The sequence below is a fragment of the Schistocerca serialis genome, chromosome 4 (genome assembly GCF_023864345.2).
Source record: "Schistocerca serialis cubense isolate TAMUIC-IGC-003099 chromosome 4, iqSchSeri2.2, whole genome shotgun sequence".
Lineage (NCBI taxonomy): Eukaryota > Metazoa > Arthropoda > Insecta > Orthoptera > Acrididae > Schistocerca > Schistocerca serialis.
Window position 1 is genome coordinate 265,257,914 of NC_064641.1, and position 19,735 is coordinate 265,277,648.

General features: G+C 41.5%; 1 protein-coding gene across 1 annotated transcript in view; it reads right to left on the minus strand.

The window, feature by feature from the left end:
- LOC126473774 (uncharacterized) overlaps positions 1–6,350 on the minus strand; it is a 91,306-nt gene extending 84,956 nt beyond the window's left edge. The window contains exon 1 of the mRNA XM_050101039.1: positions 6,251–6,350. The gene's annotated coding sequence lies outside the window, so the exon portion shown is untranslated. The remainder of the gene's footprint in view (positions 1–6,250) is intronic.
- Between the last annotated feature and the right edge of the window lie 13,385 nt (positions 6,351–19,735).

Genomic DNA, 19,735 nt, shown 5'->3' on the forward strand with positions numbered 1-19,735 from the left:
TGGTTCAGCTGAAGAAGCAAGAGAATGTATTTTAAATGTAAGTCCTCAACACTAAGCAACTAGAAGCAGCATTGACATCTTTCGCTGGAATGAACAGAATTATAAAAATTCTGAAAAACCAATCTCAGTTGCTCCAACTTTATTAGTAATGTACCTAGTGATACATACAGTGCTTCACTGGCAAAGGCGATTTTTATAGGTGAGTTAAAATACGAAATTGTTTAACGTCTTCGTAAGAAAGATGATAATACAGAACCAAACAATTATCGTCCAATAACATTACTGACATCTTTTTCCAAAATATTCGAAAAAAAAGTTTTACTCAAGAGTAGACCCACACTTAAATGAAACAATTTGCTTATCGTATCACAGTTCCGATTCCAGAAGGGTTGCTTGACTGAGAATGCTGTGTATACATTCATTCAACAAATAATGTAAGCGTTAGGTAGTTGGTATTTTTTGTGATCATTCCAAGGTGTTTGATTCTGTAGATCAAGTTACTCTCCTGAAAACACTCATAGTTTGCGGAACTGATGGTTTTACGCACGGATGTTTTGCATTATACTTCACGAACAGAACGCGAAAGGTGCGCTGAGAAGTTCAAGAAATGTCGCAAAGTTAGAAAATTTTAGTGACTGGGGAGAAATTACAAAGGGAATCTACTTTGCGTCCACTACTATTCCTTATACACGTGAATGATATTCCACGTAACGCACAATTGGTACATTTTGCAGATGATGCTAATTTCATAACAAAATCCATTAGAGAGAAAGCAAGAAAAAGATGTTAGATGATACTTTCCAAACAATTATACAACGGCTCTCAGAAAATGATCCACACAAAATTTTTAAAAAGCACACTATATTCAATTCCTTACAAGAAATAGCCATACCAACAATTGATGTAACACACGAGCAGGGGTCAGCAAACAGAGGAACGCTCGAATTTTTTTGGTGTACATGTTGATGAAAACTTGAACTGGAATGAGACATATTGATGATCTACTCAAACAATTAAGTTCAACCGTTATTGCTCTTCGCAAACCTGCTATCACGGAGACAAGACTCAATCTCCATATAGGTTTTGCATATTTCCTCTCAATGTTTCATGGAATAATTTCCCAAGTTAACTCATCATTTAGAAAGAAAACATCAATTGCACAAAAGCGACTAGTAAAAATGATATTTGATGTTCACCCACAGACGTCATGTAGTTATCTCTTCAAGGAGATAGGCACGCCGTCACATTAAATATATTCCCTAAGGAAATTCGTCATAAATGTTCCATCACAATTTGAGAAAAACAATTATATCCATACTTAGAACACTGGAAGGAGAAATGATCTTTATTACCATTTCTTAACGTTGTCGATGGCTCAGAAAGGCGTTCAGTGAGCAGTAACGAAAATTTTGGTCATGTGTCCAATAACTCAAAATTTCTGACAGGTAAAAAAGTAACTTTCAATTCTAACTTAGTCATTTCTCCTGGACAGCTATTCCATTGACGAATTTCTACTAACAAAACTTGCAGCCAGCATACAAAAGGAAGAAATACTTGTTTTTCAGTGTAGTTGCACGGGTAGTACTAAAATAAGGCGTTCATCAATGTTAACACTAGTTACGTACACATATTCCGTAAACAAAATCGTTCCTCATCAAATCGATAAAAGAACAGTTCAAATGACCTATGGAACATGCAATTAACACGGCTTGCTTTGTGTGTCCTCGCTAATTAGAACGGTATAGATGCGTTTCTTCACTTCTGGAAAGGCTTAGATGCAGTTACGCATCGCGAGTAGAGAACATTCTACAAAACATAATACAGTGCTTCGGTCGAAATGTGGAGACATCGCCAGGTACGAAAGAAGCTTTCCGTGTAGGAAACGTGATAAAATCGTTACGGCTTACGATGTATACCAGCAACACGGCAGATAACGTTCACAACTCTCCCAGCTGTTCACAGACGATGCCGTTATCCACACGAATGTTACGTCGTTAAAAAACTTGTTAAATGCAGGAGGAATTGCAGACGAACGTCGTCGCGTAGAGGGACTGGCAGTTAACTCTCACCATAACTGGAAGTAACGTAACGCCCATAAATAGGCGAAAGGACTCAATGTGAGGTGGAACGACAGCATAAATCCATCGGAAGACTGAAGCATTGTTTGTGCACGAAGAAGGCAAAATTCTCGTTCATACAACTTAAGAGTGTCGTTTCCTGATAGAGACTTTTCTTCTTCTTCAACTGCTTCTTCTTCTTATCAGTTTTTGGACTTCTTTGACATACCACTCCTCCCCTGAACCAACCTTCATCTCATAGAAATACCCAACGTCCTCATTTAATATATATATTCCGATCTCTCTTTTTCTCTATAGTTTTTACCCTCTACAGTTCCCTCTAGTACCATGGAGTGGCCGAGTGGTTCTAGGCGCGACAGTCTGGAACCGCACGACCGCTACGGTCGCAGTTTCGAATCCTGCCTCGGGCATGGTTGTGTGTGATGTCCTTAGGTTAGTTAGGTTTAAGTAGTTCTAAGTTCTAGGGGACTGATGACCTCAGATGTTAAGTCCCATAGTGCTCAGAGCCATTTGCACCATTTTTTTTTTTTTTACAAAAAAATGTTGGTGACGAACATATCTTCTATCACCACGAATGATAGAGGACACTGCAGTCGCGTGTATTGGCCGATTCCGCTACGTACCCTAGACCCCATCCTGCTACATCCTTGTTACGCTCATACACCCACGGCTTCTCACCTCTGCCAGCTACGTCTTCTTCCTACAGTGTTTTCCCATAGTGAAGCACGTCCGGCAGAACTTTATGACGCGGCGTATCCGTTGACCTTGTCCTACATCTGACAGCACATTTACTGCATTTCAGGCACTTGGTGGAAATCCACACTGCACGAACTTTCTAATTTCGCACAGCGGCAGTGTTGCTGGTGCCTACCGTTCGATGAGTCACTTTCCGTGAAGCGGGCACTTTAAGGTTTACCGACCGTACATTTTCGGCCGCCAGCGAACATCCGGTCCATTTAACATCTGAGTGAACTACCTACAGGAAAAGGAAAAAGGCCGATGCTAGAGCAAGCAGAACGGACACGCGTGCTGTGTTCTAAAAAATGGCTCTGAGCACTATGGGACTCAACTGCTGAGGTCATTAGTCCCCTAGAACTTAGAACTAGTTAAACCTAACTAACCTAAGGACATCACAAACATCCATGCCCGAGGCAGGATTCGAACCTGCGACCGTAGCGGTCTTGCGGTTCCAGACTGCAGCGCCTTTAACCGCACGGCCACTTCGGCCGGCTGGTGTGTTCTGTTTAGCTTCTTTAGATAAGGCATTCGCTTTTTGGCATTCTGTTAAAATACGCTCTAGATCGATATTATTTCTTACAAACATAGCAACTCCCTTTCTTAGGGGGTCTCACAGGCTAAATTCGATATCGCCTTCATACGGTCCTGGAGACCAGAGACACATGTTCGTAAGTCTTGATTGCAGTTTGCCATGGTGGACTGCATCTGCCTTAGATACGGTCAAGGATGACAGCAACTTCCGTACTTCACTGACAGATAATGTTTTCATGTTATTGAAATAATCTCAACACCGCACCCCTATTCCACAGACTTTATTGCTACTTCAATCCTTAATTCATAAATGTTCCATGAATACTTCACGTTCTAAATTATTTGATAATCCGCTGCAGTTCATAGACTCGCATATGAAGCGTGTAGTATCGGGCAACGACCAAGAAAAGAACACTCTAATGCCAAAATTCAGAGCCAGACGTAAGACCAGACAAAAGCTGTGGAGTGCTAAACGTAGTCTATGACCATATTCTTGACGACAGGTTTTATCACTAGAGTATCTGGATCAAAACTGAATACTTTGTAACTATTAATCATATACAGTTGACACTCCTGAGACATACTAATAATGATGTAGGTTGAAGCAGTTAATTAAAATTTTAATTTATTGGTTTATCCTACAGCATTATTTTGTAACTAAGTTTAATCGTTGTGAATTTTTGTCTGATAGACAGAAAAAGTTAAAATAAAAATGAAAATAAATAAATGATGTTAGACTGCACTGCTCAACTGCAGTCGTGCTGCCGGACTACAAAATAAAATGACAGCAGGTGTTTCTTGAACGTGACTTATCACTCGCAAGTATCACGGCGTACTTGTCCGAATAACACAGTCTAGATCACAGATTTTGTTATACCTCGATAACCGGTTGCAAGCTGTATAGGTCATGTTCAGACCAAAAGACAAGTCACAGCAACGGTTGCACACCGTCAATTAAATCGATCAGTCAGCAGTTGCAGCGACATGTTTCTAGATCTGAAGACTGTTGATATTGGATGAAACCGTGATGTTTGATACTTTCATTGTGTGTTGCGCACAGAAAATTACGTGAGGTGTTTAATACGAGTGAGTCCATGCTCAATTGGGCTACATGAAGATCTAAGACAACAGAACACTGCAACACTTCACATATCGGTAACATTAGGAATAAATGCCATAGCACACGAAAAACGCACTTGAAAATAGAAATCAATTCCCGAAAACAGTTGTGCGAAATACAAGTAAAAAGAAAATCGTGACTGGTAGCATAAAACGATATTTTATGAACAGCCCACGATCTTATTTACAGATCTTATTGAATGTTGAAGATACTAAGAAATTTTTATCTCCATCCCAAGTTAATAATCAACTTAACGCTAACAAACACCAAATCTGAAGTAAAGTTCAGAGTATAAATGTCTGAGCCATTTACAATTAAAACAGGATTAAGACGGGAATATGGTTTATCTCCATTATTTTTCAATTGGGCTCTGGTGTACGTGATGAGGGAATGGTACAAGGAAAATCCTGAAAACAGAACTGGAAACAAGAAAGATCAAATAAACTTAAATTGCTTGGGATTCGCAGGTGACGTAGCGTTCCAGGTAATAACGTTCAAGAAGCCAGAAATCAAAGAACAACCCTATAAAATATAGTACAAAAATAGGACCCCGTATATCAGTCGAAAAGAATGAAGTAATGGTAACAGATTCACTAGTAGGCTAGTTATTGACGTAACAGTGAAGAACAGAAAAGCAAAAGTATTGAAACAATTTAAATAGCTAGGAGGAATCGTAACGTACAACTCGGACGAGAAAACTGTACAGCAACAAAGGTCTGACAAAACGATAAAAGCTCAAAAATTAAAATGGGTTACCTAAATAAAAAATGTCCGTCAGTCAACTTCAAAACGTTGGAAGGTGGTGATTCGACCAGAGGCGAGATACGGAAGAGAAACTCTAGAGTCACCCAGAAAAATGAAATCGACAAAATCCTAAAAGTAGAGAGAAGATTAGAACAAGCATAAATAAAAGATACCAAAAATATGAACAATGGCGGTTGGTGCTAGTGCCAGATGGAGTGGTGTACAGCAAACTGGAACCAGCTACAGATATTATATGGAAAGAAGGATCTCTTTTTTTCCTATTTTTTGTTTGTTTGGTCACTTTGCGCATTTTATGAGTGCACCAGAAAGCAATTTACCAAGAGAATTATAGAAAAACTTGGGAACAAGAAGCAACAAGTAGGATCGATAAAGGAGATCAGGGAGGGTATGAAAAAGCTGCAATGAATCCTGGACAATTTGCGAAACAATACAGCAAATTAAAAAAAAAAAACTGAAAACCACACAAATAAGATTTAAACGTAAAACTGAGAAACGACAAACAATAAGAAAAGTATTTACAGATGAGCAACGACAGAAACACTGGAAATTTCGGAAAGATGACCAGAAAATGATTGACTGAAGTAGTGTAATGATTCTGTAAAAAACAGAAGAAGAAAGGAAATCACTCTTTTTACAGTCACAGGCTCTCTCCAGTATTTCTAATGGATAAAATGAAACAACCGTAAGTTCTACCTACAGTAACCCATATTTTTTTGTTTGAAGGGCGGTATCATACAACTGCCACTTCGAAACGACGCAGGAGTGAAAAAGATACAATAAGAGGATACTGTATCCAAGTTACGATAGCCAGTGCGGCAGAATGTTGCCATTCGAACAAGTGTAGGTGTAGATGTTACTTGTGACAATAATATTATCTTGGAACTCTTCCATTTGGTCCGTGTTTGCATATTACTATGTTACTTGTGTTAACTGCTACTTAGTACTGCAGAGCAGTATAGGTGCAGATGCTCGTGATGGAGGCGGACGCTACAGCGGGTCCGACTCGTTGCTCCCCTACCTGCTGCTGCTGCTGCTGCTGCTGCTGCGACTGGCTGTGGCGGTGTCTGGAGCGGGACTGGCGCGAGCTGCCGCGCGCCGCACAAAGACTTTCGCGTCTCCTCGCCACGCCGGCCGGGCCGGGGACAGTCGCCGCCTGATGCAACTGCCGCCCTCCGGACACGCCGCCGATACCGGCAGCTGCCTTTCGAAACCTGCAGCTAATCTGGTCTACAGCTATGTGTGTGTGTGTGTCAGAGGTAGAGAGATCGGGGACCCGGAAAGCATTTTTTGGTGTTCGTGTCGCCTCCTTCCCATTGTTGCTCAATGACGTGCCACTCTAGTCCACCTTCACAGTTGTGAACAGTCAAAAGCTCTCGGCGTAATCGTCTCAGGCCTCATTCGTTTTCCGACGAACCGCCCTAGTAGAGAGCGATGGGGGAGAATGCGGCAGCGGTCGAGATCCTACAACGTGGCTCGCTAGTGTGGTTTTTTAGCTACAGGAGGTGCCTGATGAAACTATTATTGTTTTTCCTCATTTTATTGTAACAGGTTTATTAATAGGATAGCAAATGCTAGCTTTCTATTTGTATGAGTCGTGTTCAAAAGAAAAGGTACGGAACGACACTGGATATAATGGAAGTTTTTATTCAAAAGTAATCAGCAGAGGCCTAAACACAACTATCCCACTATTTTGGGAGCCGAAGGATTCCTTGTTCCCAGAGTTCCTATTCTGTGGCAGGAGCCAATCCTCTATTTCCTTCATTACGCCGCCGTCCGAGTGGAAGCGCTTCCCTATAAGATATTTAAGATTTTCATCTTTTTTTTTTTTTGTGGCCCAAACACATGGAAGTCGCAGGACAACATGTTCGGGCTGCAGTACGGATGCTCAAGCTGCTCCCACTTGTACGTGGCCATTACACTTTGTGTGACATTGAAGACGTACTTATATGGATGTGGTGTCTTTCTGGCGATACCGGCCATGACCTTCTTCTTCTGTGCGGATGCACGCATATTCCCCGAACTCTTCCGGAACTTGGAAGAATGTCTTCCACGAGTAATGAGTGTGTTGGGGTGGGACACTACGAATGTAGTGTGTGGACATACAAGGTGAGAATGTGAGTCTCGCGGGAGGCGTGCGCGAGATAGTCCCTGCTGTCGCACTATCATCTGTGCACTAGGTGGCTCAGATGGAGCGTCTGCCAAGTAAGCAGGAGATACCAGGTTCGAGTTCCGGTCGGGGCACACATTTTCACCTGGCCCCGTTTATCTATATCAACGCCCATGCGCAGCTGACGGTATTAATATAATTCCAATTTCGTTGAAGACATGTGGACGGGTTTTATCGCCGAGCAGAATCACTCCCTCCGTCATACTCCCGGCCGTTTGCTCTTGGTGGACTTGTGTTAGCTACGAAGTGTCTCACAGTGCACGTCGTTTTAATGGTTTTTCGGCACTCTAGAAATTCAGCGAGTCTCGGACATCGAAAAAGACGGTGACACAGGAGCAGCTGAGGACACAGCTTTGAATTTTTTAGAGGGAGGTGACGACGCATGCTTCCATTGCATAGATGTCTCACTACGTTATTTCATGAAGCCTTACCCCAAAGTCGCATTTGCGGATTTCAACTCGTTTGGCTGTTACTACGTGTCATACCTTTTCGTTTGAATACTCCTTATAATTAACTGATCAAAAGTAACTGGACACTCTGACCTAACGCTGAGCTGACTGCTCTGGAGCCGGCCGCGGTGACTGAGCAGTTCTAGGTGCTTCAGTCCGGAACCGCGTGACTGCTACGGTCGCAGGTTTGAATGCTGCATCGGGCACGAATGTGTGTGATGTCCTTAGGTTAGTTAGGTTTAAGTAGTTCTAAGTTCTAGGGGACTGATGACATCAGATGTTACGTACATAGTACTCAGAGCCATTTGAACCATCTGACTGCTCTAGACAACACGAGAGGAGGACCAGTGTATCCCGGTTCCGTTAGGGGTGTGGCTATAAACAATAAAAGTCATGGATTATGTTCACAAAATCACTGTATTTATTCAGACGGTCTTCTCATGAATCAATACACAGCTGAAATATTTTTAAAAGTGTTTTGAAACAGTCACTGTAGTCCTTTTTGAAATTGCTTGTAGCACTGCAGTACAACTTCGTGGATGAAACTTCAAGGATCTTAAGGCCAGGCCGCCAGTCGCCTCGAGATCGCATTGTATTTTGGAACTCTACACTAGGAGCCCTAGCGGAATTGGGATACACTGTGAAAAAGGAAGAAAAGGAAGTGGGGAGTATTGTGTCGTCAGCACAGAAGCAGTAACAGCAGAATGGCCCATCGGGAGAGTTTCGAACATGGGCCCGTCATTCGTAGTCATATGAATAAAAAGTCTAGTAGTGACATCTGAGCTCTTTTAAAGCTTATGTCCACTCTTGGTGATGTGATTGTGAAATGGAATGTGGAGGAACTACAATAATGTCTTGGAAGACCCCGTATACTGACGGACAGGAGCCATCGAGCGGTGTTGAGGGTGGTCTAACACAGTAACTGTGTGCAGAAAGTTCGAAAGAATGAGGAACAATGGGTCTCCTCACAAGCCACACACTTACGGAGTCAGTGTCAAGTGACTGTAGAGGTGACGTAAAGAGTGGTGCCACCATTCAGTGGATGCCTGGCAACGAGTGATTTAGAGTCACGAATCACGCCATGCTCTGTGACAATCCGATGGAAGGTTGTAGGTTTGGCGAATGCTGGGGAACTTTACTTGCCACTACGTGTAGTCGCAGATGCTAAGTATCAAGCAGGTGATCTTACGGTGTGGGAGTCAAGTGTTCAATCCTCACATTGCTGCTAAGGAAACGCTAGATATTGAAGGATATGAACACAATTCTACAACATTGTGTACTCCACACAGTAGAGAAACAATACAAAGACGATGATTCTTTTTGAGCATGTGAATGTCTCCTCCTATAAATCGGCATCTATGAGGCACTGATTTGCGTATGGTAGTCCTCCTGAAATGTACTGACTTGCCCACTGTCCCTACGTGAATTCAATAGAAAACATTCGCTCCAGAACACAGTAACTTTTGAGGAAGAATGGGCTGCCATCTGTCCACAGACATTCAGAAGCCTCACTGCAAGTGCCGCCAGAAAAATTCAAGCCATAATAAAAGCGGAGGATAGATACATTCGATATCAATGTCCACTAATAGGTTTCCAAAAACTCTTGATCAGACATTGTATATTAGATTTACATGTTTTATACATACGATGCTCCGCAGCTCGCTCACATTTCACAAACTTTATGGTGACGAAGACGATGACGTCAGCTACATCTTACAACTGCTGGCGAAAAGTATTCTAACACTGGGTAGGACGTCAGTTAAAGAAAATTTACATTTTGTGTATCTCCAGCGTAGCAGGAAAAATAAATGGCGACCAATATTTTGGTACTGGGTAGGATGCCAAATAACGAAAATTTACTTATTGTGTGTATTCAGCATAGTAGCAAAAATACATAATTAAATCTATAGTTGATCTGGTGATGTACAGAGTTCGAAACTTAGAACACAGAGGAGCCACATGTGGCAACAATACCGGCCCTAAGCAAGCTGGTATCAAGTCGGACTGCACTTAAATGATTGACATAGATACATTATTCCTTGCAAGTTAAAGTCTCTGTCAGAAGTCATAAATCATAGTGGGTGGCGACTGATGGTGTGCCAGTCTCTCAGTCACCCTTGACCAGATCTTTTCATGGGGTGGGACATCTGGAGAACGTGTAGACCAGAGCAATAGTTGAAAAACCTTTGTGCCGAGATGGATCGGGATAGCTTGGGTAACATGTGATCTTGTTTTATCTTGTTGAAAGATGATGTACATAGACCTAGAATATGGGGAAGAGCCACCGTCCTTAGAAGTCATGAATATAATGTTTTCTGACCAATTCAACGGATCTGCGAACAAAAGGTAGTCGTATCCAATGGCACTCTATATCATCAGGCCAGGTGCTTATGCTGCATGACGACGCATGCGATTTGGCAACTTCATTTTCCTTGAGGTCTCCACATACGTATATCTCCATCACGATGCAGAAGCGGGACTCAGCTGAAGAGACGACTCGGTGCCACCCCTTGTCCAGTGTCGCCATTAGCTGCACTATTGTCAGTTCGTCTCTCTCTCTCTCTTGCACAACACAGAGGAAAGCTGCAACAATGGTTCTCCCGACTACATCTATCTGTTCGTGTGGATACTTGTCTTCATGTAGACAAACCCCTTTCTTGACTCAGGTTACTCGTCGTGACTGTACGAGTCTGCTGAGGGAACAATATGTCCTGGTCTCTCGGGCACAAGTTGAGTCAGGTCATAGAGGTCCAGCATTGTGTTGAGCACAGTGGTCTTCCACCAATCAATTCCACATTTTCATGAATCGAGCAACAGTATCATGGAACGGTAAACTGCAGTCACTATAGGAGGTGATCCTAGTGCCGTCGAATTCCGATCCATGCTGGAAAATTTTCTCCTTCTTACACGAGGCACAAGGCGACAATCTGACTATTAGAGTCGACATCCATTTGAACATGGCTTGATCTACCTGTACAATTTTACGCCCTCACCTAACACACACACACACACAGACACACACACACACACACACACACACACACACACACACACACACACAGACACACACACACACACACTCCACTATCAAACTGTCGATTCCTTGATGACTCAGGGTGTGTTCTATCAACTGATCTCTTCTTTTAGTAAAATTGTGCCATAAATTTCTTTCTTTCCCGAATTAGATTCAGTACCTTTTCATTAGTTATCCAAACCATACATTTAATCTTCAGCATCTTCTTGTTGTACCTAACTTCGAAATCTTCTATTTTCTTCTTATTTGAATTGTTAGTACTCCTTACTTCACTTCCTTATATGCTTATTATCCACAAAAATATGTTCATAATACTTAATGATTAATAACAAGCATTGGCGGTCGAAACTTCCCGCATAATAAGGCACCCTCATGCTGCAAACGGCGTTATCAAAGAGGGCGGAGGAGTGGACAGAGGTTCAGTGCATTCTCTTGTCCTAAGGGTGGGAAATTGCCCAAAGTCGGAGGAATCAGTAATGATCAACGCCATGAAGATGCAGAAGGTAATGGAAACCGCGGCATTAAAGACACATAACGTGTAACGACAGGACTTGTGTCCTCTAATTGAAAATGTGTCATGATGATCTCTCTATTGGCAAAAGATTCCGGAATGGTCCCTCCTTCGGATCTCCAGGAGCAGACGGCCAAGGTGGAGGTGACCATGAGAAAAAGATTGAATAATCAACGAAAGGGTAACGTTCTACGAGCTTGGGCGTGGAATGTCAGAAGCTTGAATGTGGTAGGGAAACTAGAAAATCTGAAAAGGTAAATGCAGTGGCTCAATCTAGATATACTAGGGGCCAGTGAAGTGAAGTGGAGAGAAGACAAGGATTTCTGGTCAGATGAGTACAGGATAATACCAACAGTAGCACAAAATACTGTAACGGGAGTAGGATGCATTATGAATAGGAAGGTAGGGCAGAGATGTGTTACTGTGAACAGTTCAGTGATAGGGTTATTCTTATTAGAATCGACAGCAAACAAATACCGACAACGATTGTTCAGGTATACATGCCGTCGTTGCAAGCTGAAGATGAAAGGATAGAGAAACTGTATGAGGATATTGAAAGGGTAGTACCGTATGTAAAGGAAGATGAAAATCTAATAGTCATGGGGGACTGGAACGCAGCTGTAGGGGAAGAAGTAGAAGAAAAGGTTATAGGAGAATATGGGCTTGGAACAAGGAATGAAAGAGGAGAAAGACTAACTAAGGTCTGTAATAAATTTCAATTAGTAATAGCGAACCCAGGAGCAGATATAGACTCATATCACAGTGTAGTAGTGATGAAGAGTAGACTGAAGTTCAAGAGATAGTCAGGAAGAATCAATACGAAAAGAACTCGAATACAGAAGTACTAAGGCATGGCAATAAACGCTTGAAGTTCTCTAAGGATCTAGATACAGCAACAAGGAGTAGCTCGGTAGGCAGTGCAGTTGAAGAGGAATGGACATCCTTTAAAAGGGCGATAACAGAAGTTAGAAAGGAAAACATAGGTGTAAAGAGGATGACTGCGAAGAAACCATAGGTAACAGAAGAAACACTTCAGTTGATCGATGAAACGAGAAAGTACAAATATGTTCTGGGAGACTCAGTAATACAGAAATACAAGTTGCTGAGGAATGAAATAAATAGAAAGTGCAGGGAAACTAAGACGAAATGGCTCCACGAAGAATGTGAAGAAATCGAAAAAGAAATGATTTTTGGAAGGAAACTCAAAACAACCTTCGGTGACATTAAAAGCGAGGGCGATAACATTAAGAGTGTAACGAGAATTCCACTGTTAAATGCGGAGGAGAGGGCTAATAGATGGAAAGAGTACATCGAAGGCCTCTATGAGGGCGAAGATTTGTCTGATGGGATAGAAGAGGAAACAGGAGTCGATTTCGAAAAGATAGGGGAACCAGTATTAAAATCAGAATTTAAGAAATTTTTGGAGGACTTAAAATCAAATAAGGCAGAAGGGATAGATAACATTCCATCAGAATTTCTAAAATCGGAGAGACAGGTGGCAAAATAACGACTATTGCCGTTGGTGTGTTGAATGTATGAGTCTGGCGACATATATAGGAGAAGGAACAGGGTGATAGGACATCTGCTAAGACATCAGTGAGTGACTTCCCTGGTACTACAGGAGTTGTAGAGAGCAAAAACTGTAGAGGGAGACATAGATTGGAATGCATCAAGCAAATAATTGAGGACGTTGTCTGCAAGTGCTACTCTGAGATGAAGAGGTTGGCACAGGATAAAAATTCGTGGTGGGCCGCTCCAAGTCCGTCAGAAGACTGATAACCAAAAGTAAAATACTTAAGCTTATATGACACGTCAACAAATTCCTCATTCTCAGAAATGCATTCTGTGCTATAGCCCTCTGCGTCTAATGTTCTCCCTACTTCAGTCATCATAAGTTATTTTGCTCCCCAAATCATCTACTAGGTGCATTTAGTGTCAAAATAAAATTCTCCAATCTTAGCATCGCATGATTCAGCTCGACGATATTCCATTTCCTTTGTTTAACATTTGTTGATGTTCATCTCATAACGTCTTTTCGAGACACTATTCAACTGCTCTACTAAATCCATTGTCGACTCTGACAGAATTAAGCTGACAGCAGCAAACCTCAAAGTTTTTATTTATTCTTCCCTCTGAATTTTAATTATAGATTTCTCGTTTGTATCCGGAACTGGATATTCAATGTATGGATTGAATAACTTCAGAGTATGATGCAACCTTGGCTAATACCCTTCATAACTACTGCTTCCTGTTCATGTTCTTAGACTCTTAATTCTTCATTTGAGTTTCTGTTCGAGTTGTAAATTAGCTTTCGGTCCCTTTATTTTATCACTAATACCTTCAGAATTCTGGTGACCTTTCTCTATAATAAATGTAAATTTAACGTTCTTCAACGTATCTCCTAAGATACGTTAAAGGTTCAGAATAGCATTGCTCGCTTCTACCTTCCTCTGGAACCGAATCTGATGTTCCCTAAAGTTGGCTTCTACGGCTTTTTTCTTATTCTGTAAATAATTCGTAACATTATTTAGCAACCACGAGTTATGAAACTGATAAGATAAGGAATGAGGAAGTTCTCCGCGGAATCCGCGAAAAAAATGAATATATGGGAAACACTGACAAGAAAAAGGAACACGATAATAGCATATCTGTTAAGGCATCAGAGAATAACTTCCATGGTACTAGATGGAGCTCTAGAGGATAAAAACTGAGGGGAAGTCAGAGACTGCAATATATCTAAAAAATAATTTTGGACATAGGTTGTAAGTGCTACTTCAAGATGAAAAGATTGGTACCAGAGAGGAATTCGCGGTGGGCCACATGAAACCAGTCAGAAGGCTGATGACTCTAGGAAGAAAGGAAAAAAGGAAAGAATGGTAATAATCACAGCTGTCAGCAACTGGCTGTGGAAGAAAAGTACCAGTATGACCTCAGACAGCATTTTTGATCAAGGTTAAGGTTACCCCTCCCTCCCACCTTATCCTCTAAGCCAATGGGGTGATTTAAGAATGCCAGGAAATAGAAAAGGGATGTAGTCTTGTAGATTGGAGATATGAGCCCAGTCTTCATAGTTGCCAGATTTATCCGATATGGACGACACTATGACACAGCAGATCGAAGAAGGTGTAACAATGTTGGTCGTTTCAACAAGAAACATCAGGATCGACAAGATGGTGACTCCATTATTGTGGAACCATGACTCCTCAAGGCCAACAGCATCTACGATGAGGGAACTGTGATGGCCCATAGTCAAATCGACAAGGATCCTCTACATCAACAAGATGACACCCAGTGTGATGGATCTGCTCTCAGGGTCAAGATGACTGAGCTATGACACCAAATTGTGTCCAAGATGGTGGACAAACCCTGTAGATCAATTCCTACTACTTTTCTATTTAGCGATAGTGGAATAATGTTTGTTCTGGTGCAGTCTGCATTGTTGGGAAATTTATTCAAGATGGCGGCTCTTCCTGCATAGTCCACCACCACCACCTCTCCACCATGGAGGGTAGATGTGGGAATATCACACTAATGATGTCACCACTCCCACTCCTCCCACTTCCATAGCTCCCCTCCTCTCCACTACCCACTCCGTTCCCCAACTTCCCATTTGTGAACTGGCAGGAAGAACACCCAGTCAGTGCTAAGCTGCTGGAGAGAAAGGATATAAGGTACTGTCTTAGACATTATTTTCATTTATTTGCATGTATATTATCCTGCTGGAAGAATTTTCTAAATTTTAGCAGAGAAACCTAACTGACAATTACCCTGCAGATTTTCTGCTCGAAATTCAATTAAACAGAACTTCTTAAAATTTGCAGGATGACGGAAAAACACGCTCGTGAGAAAACGGATCACATGGCATGAAGTGAGTGCTAAATTCAAGCAATGTATTGTTTATTGGTTTAAACATTAATTAAAGTATTTAATTAAGTTGTTGTGAAATGTGTTCCACTGATGAATTGCTGGCGTTCGACAGACCGAGATTACGCGTGTAGCTGCTGCTGCGTACGGTTATAGCCTGTCATCGCCCGCATTTATTCTACTTCACAGGTAAAGTGAAGGCTGTCTGGTAGAGGTTCCTGATCCTCCACTGTAACGAATCACAGCATATAGCTGAGGACTGTGTCCATAGCCTCCTACATGGGGAATGGAAGGAGGTGTTAATGGATGAGCATAGGTGGAACACTTTTCAGCAAATAATGATGATGCAGTAGGATTGACTGAGGATGCATTTTGCAACTCATAGAGACTACTGCCAGTGCTGGAGTTGTTACTGTTTTTTGAATTGACCAGTCAATCCACAGTGCAGAAGATGACTTTGTGCTCTTTTGCTAACCGAGACTGAATGAACCACAAGTGCTTAGTTTATAGGGTTCGACATAGGATGCCTGGAATGGGTTTTGTTCGCCTTTCTCATCACACACGTGTGTGTACGTATTTACCTTGTTGCATGCCATAGTCCACAACACCACTCGAAATACATGGGGAATTGTCCTACAGCTGCTGTTGGGAGAATTGTCTCCTGCTGATCTACAAGCGTGTAGCTGCTAAGGAACTTGTACACAGATACATGGTAAGAAGGCATAAGGCAGAAAATTATCACTTAAAGTGTAGGAAGAGTTGCACCTTCCGCCCAACAAGTGAAATAGCTGCTGAAGAACTTGTATACAGACGCGTGGTGAGAAGGGATAGGGCAGCGAACTTTCACTGAAGTGTTGAAAGGGTTGTTCCTACCAATCTAAAAGTGTATAGCTGCTGAGGAACTTGTCCACACATGTACATACATGGTAAAAATGAATAAGGTAGTGAAAGGAAGATACACGCAACCACCAAAATGCTTTACTTCTCTAATTACACATCGAAATAGTTGTGAATAAACCACCACACATAAACAATGGGTCATAACGAAATCCACGCACTGTAATTGAGAAAAATCATTGTAATAACACAATTACCGCAAAACCCGATCTCAAAAGATCTTACAAGGAGAGAGTGATGACAGCTGTATGTGAGTTCACCTTAGTGTGTGCATGCAGATCAAGCAGCTTAGAACCAGTCTTACCACCCTCTTCTACCTTCCCCTCTTCCTCCCTCATTTCCCCCATTGCCAGGGATACCGGTTTTCCAGGCCTGTTCTAACCTGTCGCTGATGGTACAATGTGCTGGCAGTGAGATGCTGTTTCCAGTCTGCAGCAACCAGTCATAGGTGGATGAAAGACTCAAGAACAAGATGCTTTTTGCAAACTGTTAAATGTATTTCTTGGATATATATATATACATATACATATATATATATATATATATATATATATATATATATATATTGAAATTATTCGTCTCATTGTGCACAAATCTGTCAACTCTGTCCCTGACATGTGGAGGGCAGTACCTACATTCGCTAGCCTCTGCTGCTGCGTACGGTTATAGCCTGTCATCGCCCGCATTTATTCAACTTCACAGGTAAAGTGAAGGCTGTCTGGTAGAGGTTCCTGATCCTCCACTGTAACGAATCACAGCTTTTTGTGTGTGTGTGTGTGTGTGTGCAAGTGTCCGTGTTGGTTTTCTCATATATTGTTGACGGTTGAGATTCCTGCTGTACGGATGACGGAGTGTGCTGCAGCAAACCAGTTAACAGAAATTCTTGCGACACCATTCATTATTTGCCAAGTGATTCATCTTTACTGAACAATTTTCTTTTTCGCTAACGACAATAGCAGTAAAAAACCATGAAATAGTCGTTTGGAAATAATAAAATATGATACTGGTTTTAAATTAAAGACCCAAGATTTAAAGTGGTTCTCACAGATGCAAAGCAAAATTTTTGAAGGTCAAATGTAACAACAACCAGCACAAATTTAGTAGCAGTTAAAAATATTAAAACAAATTAAAATGTCCAAGCTGACGAAATGGTTTTAAATTACAAATCAAACATGAACTTTTGAGAGAGCTGACAAGCGACACGATGACCAACAAATGGCTCAGCTGACTAGGGATAACTTTATACGGAAATCTCACGACACAAGGGATTCACCCAACTGAAAAGTTTAGGCCCATGCGAACCAGAGAAGAGAAAGCTTAACTTAAACAACTGTCAGTGTGCCGTACAGTCGCTTCACACAGGGTAACGGCAGCGGCGAATCCCAAATGTTGTCCAATAATATCGTGCCGCCGGTACACAAAAAAAAAAAAAAAATAAAAATCGCTGTCAGGCCGGGCCAACTGCCCACAGAGTCTGAAGAAACAATAGCTGACCCGTCAGGCAATAGCCAGGCGCTCGTAAAATAAGTGCCACGCGACAAGAAGTGACCTAGTTGCAGCAAAGGGTCAATGAGTACGACAACATACTTTCAACAAACAGCTGGCTAAACAAGCAATCCAGAATAAGTTAGAACAACCCTGGCAAATGCTATTAAAAGATTAAACTAAGAATTTCGAGAATAGTACAATTTAAACACTGTCAAGAACCAAGAATGAGCACATTAACATAACCGAAAACAAATATAATTTAAGCAGGTTTTAAACAACTATCTGAACTTCCCTTCCAGGTTGAAATGCTGATTCTGTTAATAATGTAAGGTCAGATACCAGTACAAGATTTCCCGCAGACCCAATCAGGTACCAAGAATCAGGTTATGGATTTTGCCTTATAACACCCAAGGGAGCCAACACAGAAAATTACACAGTTTTTTGGCAGTGTACCTAGTATACTATAGAAATTCTTCCAATCCATATGTGGCATACAGCAAACCAGTGCTTAACAGTATTGGTTAAAAACAGTCTTGGTTGCAATCTTAGTTTTTTATTTTTCAACGACGCTTTTCGCCTTATTTAGGCATCTTCAGGATCTACATAATCTTGTTTTTGATGTTACGTATAGATGAAGCCACACGTTTTTCTGCCCGACTTTTTAACCAATACTGTTTAACCAATACTACCAATACTGTTAAGCACTGGTTTGCTGTATGCCACATACGGATTGGAAGAATTTCTATAGTATGCTGTCTAGTCGGGCAGAAAAACGTGTGGCTTCATCTCTGCGTAACATCAAAAACAAGATTATATAGACAACCTGAAGATGTTGAAAAATAAAAAAAACTAAAATTGCAGCTAAGACTGTTTTTAACCAATACCTACTATACTAATAGATCTGGCCAAATCAAAATCAAAAAAGAGCACAATAATAATAAATGTTCATGACAGAACTAGTAGAACTGTCAACGATAGTCACATTTCCATCACTTACACAGATGGTGACAGTAATAATTTTAGGCATCATTTGGCAAGGAGAAACACTATTAAAACGAAACAATAAAAAACTGTCACCACAATTATCACACTCGGGGATTACAACTACGTTAATTTCCAGAGAAGTCACACAGGGTGCTCAGTGAACACACAGGTGGGCAGTGTCAAACAGTTTGTGTAAGCGATAGAGATGATAGTACGGCCGATTCAAACTTTCCGGAAAGTACAAATTGACAACTCAGGAAAGGATCATATAAGGCAGGGCAGTAACAAGAGAGTCCGCTAATGCAACTAAACTAGATCACACAACACAGCCCAACAGCAAGAAAGAGGTGCCATTTCAGAGCACCGGAATCAGCTAATGATAATCAAAGCAGTCCCCGTTGCCACGGCTCCATCAGAGCGAACCCGTCAAGATAGTGACCATCGGCGTGTGACAAATACGTTTCCTCCAACCGACTTCCTTCCTCCACGTCTCCCGGTGACTTCGTCAGTAACGTAATGCTGGTAGGACCAAACATCAACACGTTAACCAATATTGAGCAAACACTCCGGGACAGATAGAAATGTTTTGTTGTGAATGTTACCAGTGTGTCTTAAGAGGAGAAAGACATAAGCCTCTTACATATCTCTTCGCATGTCGGATAAAAACACAGCTATTTTTAGACGCAACAGCAAGGCACAATTCGCATAACCTTCCCCCCTCCCCCTATCCGTCCTGCTTGTTATTTCGTAACGTCGAACTGAGTAGAAATATGAACTCGTTCTACGATACTGTTGTCGATGACGGATGAGAAAACTGCCTTGATTTTCGTACACCCAAGCGAGCATGTAAGCATCTTTATTTTTGTTGTATTTTTCTCATTTTTACGAATTTCCCTTCAATTTTCGCAATTCTACCACATTTTCCTCAATTTCAACGTATTTTACTCAATTACTCGAGTTCCAAACCACTACTCTCGATGACTTGTTACCTCAACAAAACGTCTCATCGCGCAGATCCCGTGTGCTATCAGCCAATGACATTGCAGCATGGTTCTCAATTTCTGTATTATAGTTAAACCAAAGTCCCCTCCATTCCTTTGCAAGTGGTA